Source organism: Camellia sinensis, chromosome 3, assembly GCF_055761805.1.
Source record: "Camellia sinensis isolate YWXY chromosome 3, ASM5576180v1, whole genome shotgun sequence".
NCBI classification, from domain to species: Eukaryota; Viridiplantae; Streptophyta; class Magnoliopsida; order Ericales; family Theaceae; genus Camellia; species Camellia sinensis.
Genome location: NC_138963.1, coordinates 124,435,678 through 124,453,828, shown reverse-complemented (window position 1 = coordinate 124,453,828; position 18,151 = coordinate 124,435,678).

Genomic DNA, 18,151 nt, shown 5'->3' with positions numbered 1-18,151 from the left:
TTTGAAATAATTCTTCAATGTTTTTCAATGATGAGGAGTTAAAATTGTGGGCCTGTGACTGTTCTTAAGCTACTTGGGCCTGTGGCTGTTTTTATTTTATTTTTATATTTTTTAAATTTGACTTTCTTTGTGCTTGCTTTCATTTGAAGGCGTAATAGTTTGGTCTTTATTGATTGATTTAAGAGAGCAATTGTAATACCCCTGTTCCGTAATATGCTAATTGGTCCTTAATGTGTATACGATTATGCGTTTGTTATGGTTTTGTGTGCCGTTATGTGGTTTTGAATTGTTATCTGTTCACCGTAGGAATATCTGTTTGATTTATCGGCTTTGGAAATATAATTGAAGGCCTTATCGGCCACAGAACCCGAAATTGATTACGCCATCGTGTTTGGCATAATTTTTAGAGCCTACGGTGAAATTTAATTGAAAATTGGTTCTGGTCAATTTAAACTGATTAAATTGATAAATTAAGTACCCCATTATTTTATATTAAAATATTTGTTAGTGGGGCTTGTTGTATATTTGTATTGCACTCTCCTTTAGCTCTCTTAGAACTCAAAATCTGAGTTAGACAATTGAGAGTGAGAGAGAGGCCGGCTATAAAGAGAGAAGGGAAGAGACTTGAGCAATTTTTGGCTCTAGCTTGGGAATTTGAAGATTTAACTCAAGAATTGACCATAAATTGGAAGAATTGAGCCCCTAGGTAAGCATTGATTCTTGAATTCATGAGTTTAATGTGTAATCTTGTGTGTTCAAGGGTTGTTTGTGATCAAGAGCATGATTTGAGATCATTTTGTTGAAATTGAGGCTTGATATGTGCATGCATGTAATGAACTCCCATGGAATCACAAAATCTAGCATGTAATTTGTGAAATTGTGAAAGATTGGTAGTGTAATCCCACATGCAAGCATGTCTTTGTTGAGTCTTATGGGAATGAGCACTAATTGCATTATTTGAAATGAAAATGAAGTCAAAATGGGCATGCATGTCTGAATAATTGAAGATATGAGCTTTGAATGCATGAAATGGTTACATTGGTAATGAGTTGGTGGAAAATGAGCCATGCATGTAAATAGATTATGAAATTGAGCTTCAATATGTTGTAATTCTATGTTTGTGCCATGTTAGTATATGATTATGTGAGGTTTGGGTCAAAATCATGCATTTAGAGCCTTTGAATGTCGAGATGAAGCTCAAGAACTCAATCTGGAAAACCCAGATTTTTGATGTCCGCTCGAGCGGGTTAAGTGACGCTCGAGCGGAGAAATCGAGCTCCCAGCATTTTCTGCAGACATGGTTCCCGCTCGAGCGGGGAAGTTTACGCTCGAGCGGGGAGCTATGTAGACAGGCGGTCCGCTCGAGCGGCCGAGCTCACGCTCGAGCTGGAATAGAAGGCAACCAGTACTTTCGCAGACTTAAGCGTCCGCTCGAGCGGGGAAGTCCACGCTCGAGCGGGGACCCTATTTTCTGAAATTCTGTTTTTGCACTTTGTGTTCTGTTTTCCGTTCTCTTTCACTTGCAAGCACTCTTAGGCATATGTTAAGCATTGTAAATGAGTTGATGAGATAATAATAAAGCCTAAAGAGGAATATGTGAATTAAAGAACGGATTGAATTGTTAATGACCCTTTTGTGTGCATGGAATGTGTAGGGTCAAGCTCCAGGGCGAATCCACAAGCCGATCACTGTGAGTAATATCGATATCTGAATGCTTGTGAATGTCCAATTGTTTACTCCCTTTTAAGCTTTATGAATTGCTGATTGGGGTTGTGGGATTGTGGACGTAAGTCTGATATGAATGCATGAATGGACCCAAGGTCGTTTCGATAAGCATAAATGGACCCAAGGTCGTTTTGATGAACATGAATGGACCAAAGGTCGTTTTGATAAACTTGAATGGACCAAAGGTCGTTTTGACATGAATGAGTAGGCCAAAGGCCGTTTTGACATGAACGAGTAGGCCAAAGGCCGTTTTGACATGAATGAGTAGGCCGAATGTCGTTTGACATGAACGAGTAGGCCAAAGGAGCCGAAGGTCGTTTGACATGAACGAGTAGGCTAAAGGCCGCTTTGACATATATGAATGGACCGAAGGTCGTTTTGATAGAAATGAGTGGGCCGAAGGCCGTTTTGACATGAATGTATGGGCCGAAGGCCGTTTTGACGTAAACGAATGGGCCGAAGGCCATTTTGATAGAAATGAATGGGCCGAAGGCCGTTTTGACGTAAATGAACGGGCCGAAGGCCGTTTTGACATGAATGGAAATCTGAATGGGCCAAAAGTCAGAATGTTTGGAGCTACAGTCACTTGATTTGAATTTCGTATGGTTATATATCTGTTAAATAGAAATAGGAATTGGGCCTAAGGCCGTTTGGAACATGTTATTCTACATTGTTATGTAACTCCTGTATCTGATTTGATATTATTCACTGGGCTTTCGCTCACGCTCATTCATGTGTTTGTAGGTGAGCCAAGAGAAGTCCAGACCCAGCCTCAGTGAAGTCTGTATGGAGCAACTAAGGTTTTGAGAGAGTCAGCCCTTGTGTCTCACGCACGAGACCCGTCTTCGCCCTTTTGTTATATATTTACATTTTGTCAGGTCGGCGAAGTTTTGAATACGTCTGTGTATAGTTTTCATGGGTTGACTTAGTTTGGATGATCCTGTCTGTATAGAATCTTATGTCATTACACTTTTTGTTGTGAGTTATTAACGTACATATGTATGGTTTGTTTTGATGTGCCATGTAAGCACAGCTCTATGGACAAAGTTTTAAATTTGGCTTCCCTTTGGTCCCCTTTACTCTGATGTGTTAAGTCTGTTTCGGTTTGAGGCCGTAGGTGATCTTAGGATTACTGGCCGGTTACGTCCTTAACCCATGGGGGCGGGTTCGGGTCGTGACAGAGTGGTATCAGAGCCAAGTTAATAACTCACACACTTGTCCAAAAGAGCAATAAGCGTCTAGAAAAGATCTAGGATGCATTCACGTGATAAATATAAATCTGAAAGCATCGAGAATATGCTTAGGTGTTTTGATTTGGGCAATTATGTGCTATAAGTTGTGCTGTACTTGCATGGCAAACTGTTTGATTACATATACTCTCTAGTATATGCATATTCGTAGAATCTTTTGTGTATTGTATAATGCAAGTTTAATCAGACGGTGAATAAGAACTCCGTAAAGTTATGTTTAACTTTAAATATTTGTTAATGATATGAAATGACAAGTACCCTGGAATGCTATGTTGTGTATGAATGACTTCCTAAATTCTCCTTGAACATAATTGTGGTATCCTTAGCAGAGGCCCTCGCCTAGGGGACATAATACTGTGGCTTATGGTCATGAGGCCCTCGCCCGGGGGAAACAATACCGTGGCCTATGTATGAGATCTGTTACTCAGTACCGGAGGTTCCATTATGGAACTTGTTATGCTTGACCAATATGTTATGTTATGTTATGCTAAAGGAAGTACCACACATGATTGGAATATGAGATATGAATTGTTACACTAATGTGTACAATAAGTTTGTTTTGATATAATGCACATACATGAATATATGAATCACGAAAGGTTGTTTATGTGCATCCGATTCTGCCAATGGGTGTCTACGTGGAATATGAACATGATTTGAGTGTATAATTACTTAGTAAATGTTCAGCATGCGATATTTGATAAATATGCAATTACCTGTTACGTAAGTGATTAATTGCGTACGATATGCGAAAGGAGAATATAACAATGTGCCTATGTGCGAATGTACTCATGTGATTTTGTGTTTAATTTCATATTGGGCATCCCAGTATTTGGTAAAGTTTGATAAGAATTTGTGTAGAGTATGGGCAAATTAAGGGCGCACGGGTTGGAAGGTTCTTCCACAGCCCGACTGGATAGTCCGGAAAAAGTAGTACAAGAATTGGCAGAGATCTTGAGACAACAGCGTCAGTTGCCGCTACGGTAAGAACCTTTGCCACCACCAGTGTGAGAAACACCGAAGAGTTTGTTATCTGACTTCTGGGGCTCGTTATAGATATGGTAAAATGGACCATACGGCAAGGAACTGTCCCCGGATTGAACGAAATGTGAATGAATCCCCTGCCTTGGCTAAATCCGTACCAGTGGTAGGAATTGCTACTCAGGATGGAGTAATTACACTCATCCCAGAAAGCACTCAGAATGTTGTAACCATCATCCCAGGTATCTATACTGTGTACAAATGAATGCTTATGTGTTGATTGATTCTGAATTAGTACGTTTGTACATCTTCGCTTGGGATATTATTTGATTCGGATCGGCATATATTTCATATCTGCTGTATGTGTATCTAGATTGGTTAGACTCACATGATCGAGACTGTATTCATTGGAAGTATATGCCCCGTTTGGGAAATTTGTGAAATACGTTTTGGGATATTGATTGACTCTGCACGTGCACATATATATATCTACACCTATGCTCAGGGTGATTTATTATGTCACCGCCTTCAATGACTAAACCACTGGAATTATGATTCTGTAATCGTGTGACCAAGTTGAGCGCCCTAAATGATGAACTCTAATTGTGAGACCATATATTTTGATTGGTAGAAAGTTGATTGGGTGATGTGACTAATTTGGAACTTTTGCGTAGCAATCCCATACTATGTGTACCCGAGGAACTTTGTATAATATATTACTGTGCACCGTGTTCTTGCATACGAGGCTTATTTGGGAACTGCTATACTGATTATGATACGTACCTCCTGATATGAACACTTGCATGCTTATGTAACTATACCTGAACTTATGCGGACAATACCGTATTGTACGTGATTTGAAACACTTTGATATGAACAGTTGTGATGAATGATTCTGATACGACCTTGAGAACTGATAAATTCAGGGCAGTTGTGAAACTATTAGCCATGTGCCTAAACAAACGAAGTGAGCTTTACAGAATCAAATGTACCCTATTTGAGAAAACTTTTATCTGACTTGATCCAATAGAACCTTTGTCTGAATTGATTGATAAGAACCTCTATCTAAGTTGATTTTGTAAAAAGGGGTTAAGAATTGTCTATAAATAATTGACCAGATTATTATTGGCAGGAAAACTGATGGACCCAAAACTTGAATCCGTTTGGAGTGTTTGACTTATTTGAAAGACCTTTTGTAGGCTATCAATGGATTGATCTACCTATGAACACCATTGAGAACCAACCTTCAACTATTGAGGACATATGTGTTATAGATGAACTGAATTGTACAAATCCCGTGATTGGGTGTCTTAAGGAACGATGCTTGTGTATTGTCCCATCCTGGTTGGTTTGATGTTATGGGGACTGATGATGGCAGATTGATTTGACTATAAGCAGTACTGAACAGTTGTCCTTGACTGATCAGAATATGTTGTGTATGGGAGAGTGGTTGCTTCAGTGTTATCGGATTTTGGAGAAATCAGGTTATAGTGAATGGTGTTGTGTTACTTTGATGACATTCTTAGAGTGTCCTTTTGTGCTAGGGGACGTTAAGCCTATGTAGCACCTTTGATTAAGATACCTTTTGCCACCGACGGTTTCGTACGGGTGGGTTTGACTAATCGATCTGGAATCGGCCACCGACGGTCGCGAACGGGTGTGCTTCGATTCCGAGACGATTATTCCTTTGTTTTGTTTGGAATGTCATCCTTTGGCATTATGTAAATGTTATAGACATTCAAGAAGCTTTGAAAAATCCTGATTATCCATAAGTGTGCGAATTCAGTACACCTTGTGAACGCCTGCCCAACGCCATTATATTCTGTAATTGGAGCCCTGAGGATGTGTAAATTGTGCTTAACATGTGATTGATTCCTTTGATACTACTTTTGCCATTATGGAGGGTTATATATGAATTGCCTTATGCTTTTGATGACTATCAGATAATGTGGAAAGACTCGATAGAACAGGGAATTGAATATTGAACTGAATTGTGAACTGTAAACTGTTGAATGAATTGAGAACACGTGTATTATGTCAGAAATTGCCTGCTTCGATGTTATTGTACTTTACAATCAGTATTACGGGGATGTCTGGACTATGTGTATTGTGTGGGTAATTACTTCGATGTTACCTTTGTTGTTTCGGGAATCAGTATCTGGATCCACCTTATATTCCTGAAGACTTTTAATTGACCTTGGATAATTGTGATGAGCCACTGGACTAAATACCGAATCAGATCGTGAATTGGGGAGTTATTGAAGAATGAATTGAACTTTTGTGACACGGAATAGACCGAACTTCTGTGATAAAGTTAGCTGACCTTGAAATAAATATGTTGGTGACCTACCTTGAAGAGGTCAGTTGGTGAATATGTCTAAATATTTTTCGGTGCCAACAGGTCGAAGTTGAATTTTAGATAGTGGTGGGACTACTTCAACCTCTCCCCATTTTGGAATGGAAATGGGAATATGTGGCTACGAGTTTCGTTGTGGGGCTACCTTGAGTACCCAAGGTGTAAGTCCCATTTGGGCTATTGTAGGTAAAATTATTGAAGTTGCCCATTTCTCCCTATAAAATTTTGTATGATGCTTGTAGACTAGCCACTGTTTACATCGATAAGATCGCTCGGTTGCGTGGGGTCCCAGTATCTATTGTTTAGGCAGAAATTCTAAAATGCGTTTGAATTCTGAAAAGCCTTCAAGAGGCAATGGGGGCTCAGCTTCTGTTCTGTTATGTTATCCGGACCCGAAGGTTCCCTTATGAAACTGGTTATTCGTAACCTCACGTGTATATGTTCTGTTCTGTTCTGTTAATGCTAATGGATGTGTCACGTGAACTTAATCATGACTTATGATTTCTGTATATGATCTGGACAAATTACAAATTTGATACGAAACTGAATTATGATTCGGCGCTGTTTTTCCATCCGCAAATTGATGTATGATCAGAAAGAACTTGTTAGACTCTGGGAGAAATGCTCCAAATGTGTACCTTAGATTTTCGAGGAATTGGAAAGATCTATTCATCGTTGGCAGACCTTACTCACGACGACGGTTTACACTCTAGTTTCGGTATGGCACCATACAGGCCTTGTATGGAAGAAAAGGTAAGTCTCTGACTGAGTAAGAACTGAGTTTTGTTTGACTTTGGGGCTAAGTAAGTGGCTAAAAAAAAAAAAAAAAAAAAAGAAATGGAACCGTTGAATAAGGAAGTATTCCGAATTATTTTCGGCTACAGGTAAATTAAGTTTGGAGGACCAAACTTCCTAAAGGGGGGAAGACTGTAATACCCCTGTTCCGTAATATGCTAATTGGTCCTTAATGTGTATACGATTATGCGTTTGTTATGGTTTTGTGTGCCGTTATGTGGTTTTGAATTGTTATCTGTTCACCGTAGGAATATCTGTTTGATTTATCGGCTTTGGAAATATAATTGAAGGCCTTATCGGCCACAGAACCCGAAATTGATTACGCCATCGTGTTTGGCATAATTTTTAGAGCCTACGGTGAAATTTAATTGAAAATTGGTTCTGGTCAATTTAAACTGATTAAATTGATAAATTAAGTACCCCATTATTTTATATTAAAATATTTGTTAGTGGGGCTTGTTGTATATTTGTATTGCACTCTCCTTTAGCTCTCTTAGAACTCAAAATCTGAGTTAGACAATTGAGAGTGAGAGAGAGGCCGGCTATAGAGAGAGAAGGGAAGAGACTTGAGCAATTTTTGGCTCTAGCTTGGGAATTTGAAGATTTAACTCAAGAATTGACCATAAATTGGAAGAATTGAGCCCCTAGGTAAGCATTGATTCTTGAATTCATGAGTTTAATGTGTAATCTTGTGTGTTCAAGGGTTGTTTGTGATCAAGAGCATGATTTGAGATCATTTTGTTGAAATTGAGGCTTGATATGTGCATGCATGTAATGAACTCCCATGGAATCACAAAATCTAGCATGTAATTTGTGAAATTGTGAAAGATTGGTAGTGTAATCCCACATGCAAGCATGTCTTTGTTGAGTCTTATGGGAATGAGCACTAATTGCATTATTTGAAATGAAAATGAAGTCAAAATGGGCATGCATGTCTGAATAATTGAAGATATGAGCTTTGAATGCATGAAATGGTTACATTGGTAATGAGTTGGTGGAAAATGAGCCATGCATGTAAATAGATTATGAAATTGAGCTTCAATATGTTGTAATTCTATGTTTGTGCCATGTTAGTATATGATTATGTGAAGTTTGGGTCAAAATCATGCATTTAGAGCCTTTGAATGTCGAGATGAAGCTCAAGAACTCAATCTGGAAAACCCAGATTTTTGATGTCCGCTCGAGCGGGTTAAGTGACGCTCGAGCGGAGAAATCGAGCTCCCAGCATTTTCTGCAGACATGGTTCCCGCTCGAGCGGGGAGCTATGTAGACAGGCGGTCCGCTCGAGCGGCCGAGCTCACGCTCGAGCTGGAATAGAAGGCAACCAGTACTTTCGCAGACTTAAGCGTCCGCTCGAGCGGGGAAGTCCACGCTCGAGCGGGGACCCTATTTTCTGAAATTCTGTTTTTGCACTTTGTGTTCTGTTTTCCGTTCTCTTTCACTTGCAAGCACTCTTAGGCATATGTTAAGCATTGTAAATGAGTTGATGAGATAATAATAAAGCCTAAAGAGGAATATGTGAATTAAAGAACGGATTGAATTGTTAATGACCCTTTTGTGTGCATGGAATGTGTAGGGTCAAGCTCCAGGGCGAATCCACAAGCCGATCACTGTGAGTAATATCGATATCTGAATGCTTGTGAATGTCCAATTGTTTACTCCCTTTTAAGCTTTATGAATTGCTGATTGGGGTTGTGGGATTGTGGACGTAAGTCTGATATGAATGCATGAATGGGCCCAAGGTCGTTTCGATAAGTATAAATGGACCCAAGGTCGTTTTGATGAACATGAATGGACCAAAGGTCGTTTTGATAAACTTGAATGGACCAAAGGTCGTTTTGACATGAATGAGTAGGCCAAAGGCCGTTTTGACATGAACGAGTAGGCCAAAGGCCGTTTTGACATGAATGAGTAGGCCGAATGTCGTTTGACATGAACGAGTAGGCCAAAGGAGCCGAAGGTCGTTTGCCATGAACGAGTAGGCTAAAGGCCGCTTTGACATATATGAATGGACCGAAGGTCGTTTTGATAGAAATGAGTGGGCCGAAGGCCGTTTTGACATGAATGTATGGGCCGAAGGCCGTTTTGACGTAAACGAATGGGCCGAAGGCCATTTTGATAGAAATGAATGGGCCGAAGGCCGTTTTGACGTAAATGAACGGGCCGAAGGCCGTTTTGACATGAATGGAAATCTGAATGGGCCAAAAGTCAGAATGTTTGGAGCTACAGTCACTTGATTTGAATTTCGTATGGTTATATATCTGTTAAATAGAAATAGGAATTGGGCCTAAGGCCGTTTGGAACATGTTATTCTACATTGTTATGTAACTCCTGTATCTGATTTGATATTATTCACTGGGCTTTCGCTCACGCTCATTCATGTGTTTGTAGGTGAGCCAAGAGAAGTCCAGACCCAGCCTCAGTGAAGTCTGTATGGAGCAACTAAGGTTTTGAGAGAGTCAGCCCTTGTGTCTCACGCACGAGACCCGTCTTCGCCCTTTTGTTATATATTTACATTTTGTCAGGTCGGCGAAGTTTTGAATACGTCTGTGTATAGTTTTCATGGGTTGACTTAGTTTGGATGATCCTGTCTGTATAGAATCTTATGTCATTACACTTTTTGTTGTGAGTTATTAACGTACATATGTATGGTTTGTTTTGATGTGCCATGTAAGCACAGCTCTATGGACAAAGTTTTAAATTTGGCTTCCCTTTGGTCCCCTTTACTCTGATGTGTTAAGTCTGTTTCGGTTTGAGGCCGTAGGTGATCTTAGGATTACTGGCCGGTTACGTCCTTAACCCATGGGGGCGGGTTCGGGTCGTGACAGCAATTTATTTCTTGAATCTATCATAATCTTTCAAGAGCATTGTAGAAACTTTTGGTTTCTTCATTAATATGCTTCATGCTAGAAATGCTTCTAGTATGCTTGATAGTATTGATTTAGATTGCACCGTCGGCATGCAATCATTAATGGTGCATGCATGCATAAATAGCCTTAGGCCCGTCCAAGAATCTTAATTGGAGACACCTAGTCATCTTTGATGAAGCTCTTTTTGGATTGTCTAGTTTGGACAGTTTAGGAGCACAAGTCTATATTGTAATTAGTAGTTCTACCGCTTACAGTCCATCTCGTAGAGATTTTGTGTAGCGGCTCATCATGTTCTTCGGGTGCATACTAGACAAGTTGTAGTAGTACACCCAGTCTATGTTGTGTACTTGGAGAACTATGGGGAGAAGCTGCTGAAATTTCATTAGAGATGAACAGAGTGGTATGAACTGTTTTTTACAATATAGACCGTGCATTCTTGAATGGGAAAGTAGGATGAACTAACATATTAGAGACCGGTTAGAGGTGAATGATGTCATGTCGCATGCATTATAAGGTACTTAATTGAGGTTGAGATTAATTAAAATGAGATAGTAATTTTGAACTTTGTTGATTTGGCAGTGACATTTGTAGTGTAAGACAGAGTTAGATGGATAAAAGTTGGATAAATCAGCATAGGTTGCATCCGGAATACATACAAGGGGTTAAGGAGTTTATTAAATTTGCATGTGAAAATAAGTCGTTGTTGAATGAAGTCACATGCCCATGTAAACAGTGTCATAATATCAAATTAGTGGAGAATGGCCTCTTAGGGGAACATTTAATGATCAACGGGTTTCTTCCAAGTTACACCAATTGGATTTTTCATGGGGAGAAATTGTCGTCGCCTGTGCCACACAATTTGAATGTTGGGCAAACTGATTCGAAAGATGGTGATGAAACGAATGAAATACTATATGAGGGATTTGAACTTCCTTCACCAAGTTTTATTCACAAAGCAGCAAGTTCTGGTATTAAATAAGGTCCAGATGAAAAAAATTAAAAAATTCTTCAATTTATTGAAGGAGGCTGAAAGAGAGTTGTATCTTGGGTGTCAGAAGTTTTCAATGCTCTCATTTGTTGTTCGGTTATTGCATATCAAGTGCCTTAGTGAATGGAGTGACAAGTCTTGCATGATGTTGCTTGAGCTTTTCAAGGATGCGTTCTCAAAGTGTGAAACTTTGCCAAAGTCATTTTATGCAACTAGGAAACTCCTCAGGACTTGTGCCTCGATTATCATAAGGTACATGCATGCCTAAGAGATTGCTCACTATATTGGAAGGAAACAACTAGTATGAATAATTGCATAGTGTGTCATATGCCTAGATACAAATAGTTTGAGGGGAGGAGAATAATGTTAAGAAGACGCAACAAAGAATTCCACAGAAGATTGTCAAATACTTTGCTTTGATTCCAAGGCTTCAAAGATTGTTTATGTCATCCAAAACATCTTCTTCAATGAGATGGCATGCAGAGGGCAAAATTGATGATAACAAAATAAGACATCTGGCTAACTCTCATGTTTGGAAAAACTTTGATAATTTGTATCCCAAGTTTGCAAGTGAGCCTTACAATGTCAGACTAGGTTTAACAGTGGATAGATTTAATAAATTCAAGGCAATGAATGTCGCTCATAGCAGTTGGCCAGTTATTGTGATACCATAGAATGTGCAATCATGGTTGTGCAAGAAGTAGCCTCATATGATGTTGACATTGCTCATTGATGGTCCTTCTTTACCTGGAAGTGACATTGACGTCTACTTACGCCTTGTAGTGGATGAATTGAAAGAATTGTGGGAAAATGGTGTTGACACATACAATGCGGAAACTAATTAGATGTTCCGAATGTATACGGTGTTATTGTGGACTATAAATGATTTTTCTGCCTATGTAATTTTGTCTAAATAGAGCACAAAAGGCGCTTTAGCTTGTCCTTGTAACACATATACTCATTCTCGATATTTGAAGAACAAAAGGAAATTTTGTTACATGCGGTATCATCGCTGGTTGAATGCGGGTCATAAATTTTGAAAAGCTGGTGCGTCTTTTGATGGCACTCTTGAATTTGAACCATGTCCAACTTAGTTATCAAGGGTTAATGTTCTACGAAAATTAGGGCCTAAGCCTAAGTTCAAATTGAATTCTAAGCGTCAACAATCTAGCAAATGGAATAAAAAGGAGAAGGAAAATGAGGAAAATGAGGAGGACTCAGGTCACAATTGGAAGAAGAAGAGTATTTTCTTTGAACTGTCATATTGGGAGCATTATTTGATTTGCCACAATCTTGATATGACTCATATTGAGAAGAACATGTGTGATAATGTATTATGGACGATATTAGATGTTGATGGGAAAGGGAAAGAAAACTTAAATACTCGTCGAGACTTGAAAGATATGGGAATTCGAAAGGCACTACATCCCCCGAAAAGGGTTGGGAACAAGTATTATTTGCCTCCTGCATGTTTTGCCATGAACAACAAAGAGAAAAGTCTATTTTGTACACTTTTGAAGAATATCAAAGTTCCAGATGGTTACGCATCCAATATCTCTCGTCGGGTTAACCTCAAACAGCATAGCATATTTGGACTGAAAAACCATGATAACCATATACTCATGCAACAAATACTTCCAATAGTAGTGCGAAATTTGTTACCGAATAAAGTGGTTGAACCATTAATTGAGTTAAGCAATTTCTTTAGGCAGTTGTGCTGCAAAACCCTAAAGGTGGATGGTCTAGATCGTCTTCAGTCCCAAATTGCTCTTACACTTTGCCATTTTGAGAGAATTTTTCCTCCATCATTTTTCGATATAATGGAGCACTTGTCCATTCACCTAGCAGAAGAAGCGAAGATTGCCGGTCCAGTACAATATTGATGGATGTACCTTGTAGAAAGGTGTGTAATTCTACTCCAATGTCTATTTTATATATATTTGCTTGTTTATACTTGGAAGTCATGTATGCATTTTTTGTTTATAGGTACCTTATGAAGCTTAAATTATACACGCGTAATCAAAGTCGTCATGAAGGTTCAAATGCATAAGGATACGTAGTCAAAGAATGTATGACATTTTGCTCAAGGTACTTGCATGATGTCGAATCGAAATTGCATCAACCATTAAGTAATTGTGATGTTAGCGACAATCCTGAGATATTAATGGGGCGGGCGTTTGGAAAAGGAAAAAGGTTTGTGCTTGATAACATAACATGGGTACATGCTCATCGGTATGTGTTATTTAACACTACTGTGGTTGTCCCATATTGAGAGTAAGATAGACGCGACCTTTGTCTCATCGTGAATTTATTTATACCAACTATAATTATCTTGCATTATACAAATAGTTTAATTGTGTAGGGAATATCGTGAATTTATTAAGCGGTCATATCGTCGTCTCAAAGATTATGATGTAGATCATCGTCACAATGATGAGTTTCCCAAATGGTTCAATTGTCATGTAAGTATTGATAACTTACATGTTTACAATTTCCAATTCTCACGATTCTATTTTTTTAAATCCTTGTGTTTCTATATTTTTTGAAGTTGTTAATTGATGTTTAATACAGGGCTGTTTGGGAAGTGAGATTTTAGCCTAATTTAGGCTAAAATCCAAAAAAAAGACAAAATATGCTAAAATAGCTAATAAAACAAAATGTTACATCAAACCCATAATCATTTCACTTTTTTTTTCTCACAAATATCACATCCAACTACAAAAAAAATCCAATTATCTTCCTAAATACAAAAATTTTAGCTTACTAAAATAGCCAAAAACTAAAATAGCAACTTCCCAAACACCCACATTGATAAATTTTTTTAAAAAAAATAGGCTGCAGAGCAGTTAGCTACTGAAAATGTAGCGTTGTCAAATGAGATTAAAATTTTGGCTTTGGGACCTAGTCGAAAGGCCACCAGATTTAGTGAGTATATAATTAATGGTACTAGGTATCATACGAGGAGTCATGAGTTGAGAAGAAAAGCTCAGAATAGTGGGGTTTTAGTGAGGGCAAAGACTTCTAGCTATGCAAGTGCCAAAGATATGTATGTGACATATATTGTTGAATTGTATTACTCACACGACCATAGATACATGTTATTCATGTGCAACTGGATTGATAACAATAAGGGACTCAAGTATGATGATTTTGGTTTTACACTTGTTAATTTCAATCACTTGTTATATGCAAAGAAACAAGACAGTGATGAGCCATTCATATTAGTATCTCAGGCACAACAAGTCTTTTATGTTAATGATTCTGTTGAAGAAGATTGGAATGTTTTAGTCAAGATGAAACCTAGACACTTGTATGAGGTGTATAGAGAACAACCAACTATTAATGAAGGGCTACATCACAACGAAATGAAAGGATTTGGTGATCAAGAGTTAGATGCAGCTTCCTTTAATTGTGGGAAGGACATGAATTGGGTTAAGCAAGGTATTGATGGAAAAACTGTTGACGAAACTATTAGACCTCTTGAAGCATCGACAGATGCACAATTTGAAGCTAATGAAGAAAGGATATGATATTGTAATTGGTCGCATATTCACTTTTACATTTGTGTTTTCTATATGGATATTCATATTAATAAAATCCTTCCTTTGATTTTATCCTTTATATCAGCTGCACATAAGTGTATATATATGTATTGTAGCGTTCTTTAAATGGCCATTTTTTCCTTTTATGTACTTTGAATTAGATGTAGCATCCTTTGTATATTTATTAATGTAGTTTCTTTATAGATTATCATGTCCTTACTTTTGTGTTTGTAGTTTCTTTACAGATTATCATGTCCTTACTTTTGTGTTTGTAGTTTCTTTACAGATTATTTATGAGTTCTAGCTTTGAGAGTTCTTCTAGTGAGAGTGAGCAATCAAGCTCTAATAGTTCTAGTTCAGATGAGACGCAGACCACACTTAAGATGAGAGTCATACCTAATCCACCAGCATCATGGTATCAGCTAGGCAGTCTTCCTACCAGATCATGTAGCCGTAGTACATCATGTGGCTTAGTTTCAGCTGGTACGTATAAGCTTTTATGTTAATGATTCTGTTGAAGTGAATCCATTGATATTTCTTTTATATAGGTTAGTTATCTTTGACCCGACATTCCTCCAACTTCTATTGATACTTTTGTTAGGTGAATGTAAATGCTGCAATAATTCTTGTGGTTTACCTGGTTGAAACAGAGTCCTAAACTTTGTTGTACATATGTGCATTGTATTTTGGTTATACAGACCGTCATTAACCCATTTTTTATGTTTGCCACTAATTTATTCATCCTGAGATGTTATTTCTTTTGTGACTGATCTTTGGCCCCATTTTTTGATTTTTTTATAGGTCCCAGTTCAAGTCATGCCACATAAAAGCAAACGAGGGGCTCCACATATGTGCATGGTCCATGGGGTACAAGTGCTGATGGCATTTTAAAGTTGTTTCAAATGAGTTGAATCAAGTAGTTGAAGGATACATATCCCTTGCTTCACATTTGGGTGTTTTGGCACTAGATGGGAGTCTGGCACCGCTTACTTTTACGAATTGGCATTATGTCCCATAACAAAACAAAGATAACATATGGAGGGAGATAAAGGTAAATATGAATGCATTTGTGAAGCTTTTGTATTGGAATATTGGTCCTCATGAAAATTTGTTATCAAGTGTAATTGATATTGTATATTACAAGTTTGTATAATTGTAATGCAGGCTCATATGGATGCAGATGAATCTATGAAAATAACAATGACTTCATTTGGGAAGAAATGGAGAGATTAGAAAAGCCGAGTGAAAAAATTGGGATACAAACCCTTCAAGAATAATGCAGATAGGTTGGCTAATTGACCGGATAGAGTACATGAGGATCAGTTGTTGGCCTTGGTATACTATTAGGGCACTCAAAGTGCATCAGTACAATTTTATTTATGTAAAAAAATGTTTATATATGATATTTTTTGATAATATCTTCAATGAATGTCATATGTAACAGAAATCAAGCAAGAATAATAGAAAAATTCGGAAGAAGAAGACATTACAACATAAAACAGACAGAAGGCCTTTCTCAGTAGTTCGAGTGGAGGTATAATTATTTTCTCACATCAATTAAAAGTCTTTTACTTTCCTTTGTAAATTGAGTGATAATAAATTTTTCACTAGACCATCAAGTTGTTACTCAACCTAGTAGGGTTGTTACCTGTGGCATTTTTGGTGTTTGAACCAACATCTGAAAGATGCAACCTCTTTTTATGTTCTTCCTTATCAACTAACTAATTCTCCACTTCTCCATCTCTTGCTTTTGTTTATTTTTAATTGATTTAATTTTGTGGTAAGGTCTACTATGCCCTTACTGTTAACGGATTGAAAGGAGTTGCTTTGATTTTTATTTTTAATATATATATATATATATATATTTTGCAATTTATTGCCACATTTGATTTAATGTATATCATTTCCCACTCTATCATGTAATTAGGAATATTTGCTAAATTAGGAAAAAGAGTGGACAACACATGCCTGCGACCTACTCTTACCTTGTTCTACTCTATGTACCTTATCTGTTATGACCCAAACCCGCCCTTAAAAGTTTAGGTCATGACCGGCTTGTACTGGGGCCTCAAAGCAAAATTTCAACAAAATATTCATACAATAACGGGGCCTAATTGCAGAACGTCCATTGAGCAGTGTGTAAATGCCAGGATTCACAACATATGTCATCATATATATACGTCATACACAGTCCACATATATACTAGTCCAAGTTATGTAGGTGTACACAAAAGCTGATAATCCAAAAGTTATACATATTAACAGAATATTCAACAAAATCACCAATGACCCAACAATGTGTGATATAAGAGGGAACTCCACAAAAAGGCAAAAGACTTCGCTTGGGGAGGCTCAACAAAACAGGGTCAACAAAAGGCTCCTGGAGCTGACCTAAGGTTGGCCTCCAAGTTGGTCACCCACATACATATACAAAAACACGAAGTGAGCAAGGCTCAGTGAATAATAGCAATGTAAGGAGGTTCATGTGAATGAGCATAAGCCTTGAAGAATATTTTCATAAGTCATGTGCTTGTCTTAGTCATGAATTCATTCCAAAATGGCCTAGGGCCCACGTAAGACGGAACGGCCTCAGGCCTAACATAATACAGAATGGCTTTGGGCCCAACATATCAACAGCTATTCGTAACATTATAGGATAGATGGAACATCGGCATGTCTCCATCTCCCTCGGCCTTGAGGCCATACATCATAAACAGTCAATATCATAACGGCCTTAGGCCCATCAATTATGATAGAAACAAAATGACCTTAGGTCCATTTCATATACCATTGCTCGATCATTCCAATTATTCCAATCAAAACACAATTTACATAACATATGCCATTCACGAGCAAAAGTATATAAAGTATTAGCATAATACGTAAATAAGACATATCGTTACACTACTATTACTCACAGTGATGTAGTTGTACAACGGTCCTTTCCGGTACGTGACCTGCACATGGCACACAACTTGTAAGTAAGTCACTTTTCCTTAGCCTTTTCTCTTTAATCAATTGTCCGATTCATTAAATTCCCATTCATTTTTAAGCATTTCAAAAGGATCAAATGGACACATTAACAAATTCAGAGGGTCAAAAGGAGCAAAAGAAGTTGACAGAATTTTTTCCACTGGCCGCACGTGCTTTTATTTCAGAATGCTCAATTTGCCATCCCTGTTTTCTGCATGTGCGGCGGTGAGCCCCGCACGTGCGGCTGTGCATCTCGCATGTGCGGCCATGAGCCCCACACGTGCAGTCCTGGGCTCTGTTTGAGTAGTCCGAAACTTCGTCAAAATCAAACTTCCTAATACATTCCTAAGGTCTAATACAAGCGAATGCACTTCAACATCATGATATAAGATCATAATTAACCATAAATTTTAAGCTCAATTAGATCATAACCTATTTTAATTGCATATATACAACTCAAATTGCCACTCTTCTTTCATTTCTTCATCTTTTCATGGTTTGCCAAAACATATACAAACACATACACATATATGAGTGCAAAGCATGCAAAAACTAAATATTAGAAGGTGATTCCTCTTAAGCTAACTCAAGACAAACTCAAAATACAAGAATCAACTCTTAAATAAAACAATTACAATGAATCTTGATGATTTCCATGGATATTTACTCAA